Source organism: Maylandia zebra, linkage group LG1 (assembly GCF_041146795.1).
Source record: "Maylandia zebra isolate NMK-2024a linkage group LG1, Mzebra_GT3a, whole genome shotgun sequence".
Classification (NCBI taxonomy): Eukaryota; Metazoa; Chordata; class Actinopteri; order Cichliformes; family Cichlidae; genus Maylandia; species Maylandia zebra.
In genome coordinates, this window is record NC_135167.1 from 10,824,604 (window position 1) to 10,825,518 (window position 915).

The window sequence follows — 915 nt, forward strand, 5'->3', positions numbered from 1 at the left end:
CATTTGGCTGATCAACAAATATTAGTGATCCTCTCTGAGAGGGAGGCATACCCTGCAATATTTCGAGGAGGAGAGATTAAATTTAAAAGAAATCAATAGCAACTTGAATGAATTTATGATGCCCTGAATTGTAAACATTTAGATGTTGTAAGTACTTTTGCACCGGCATGTCTGTATACTGGTATATTGCACTACTATTTAAAAAAAACTAAATCCATTGTTTTTAAGAAGCAAAGTTAGTTTCAATGGTGGTGTTTAAGGTCAAAGACTTTGTTTCTAACGAAAAAGAAACATAACACGAAATTTAAGGAACGGGATCGCACCGGTAGGCCTATGGCGCGAGATTCTGCAAAATATATGCCACTCAAGTGCCTATTCACTTCTGTTGTTTTTATATCAGCATAGCGATGTGTGATGTAGTTTGCAACTGTATGCTAATTCATCACCTATATTTTTATTTATTTGCAGTTGTCGAGTTTGGTCTTCCTGTAACTGCATAAAAACGGCAAAAGTAAATGTCATACAAACATCTCTTTTGTGTTTCTTTAGGTACAGTTTAGTATATGTTGATTCGATGGCTTCAAGCTTCTCTTTTTTGCAGCATTCTTGCTTTTTACACGATAATCATCAAAGACTGACACATTAATGACTCGGTTTTCTCAAATACGAAACCTCATTTCTCTTTGACATGTCAGTTTTTTTATATTTAGCATACTGCCTTACCTTTATATACACGTGAGCGCGAATACACAGGAAAACATGTTGATCACCAACACAGGATTGAAAAAGAACGGAGGACTCGAGCAGTCTAAGCGGTGGTGGAGTAATAGTGCCCCCTTCTGCTTAAAATGCCGCACAAAAGCTCAGCAACAATAGACATTTCAACACATATAATAAACAAAACGACGCCGAGAA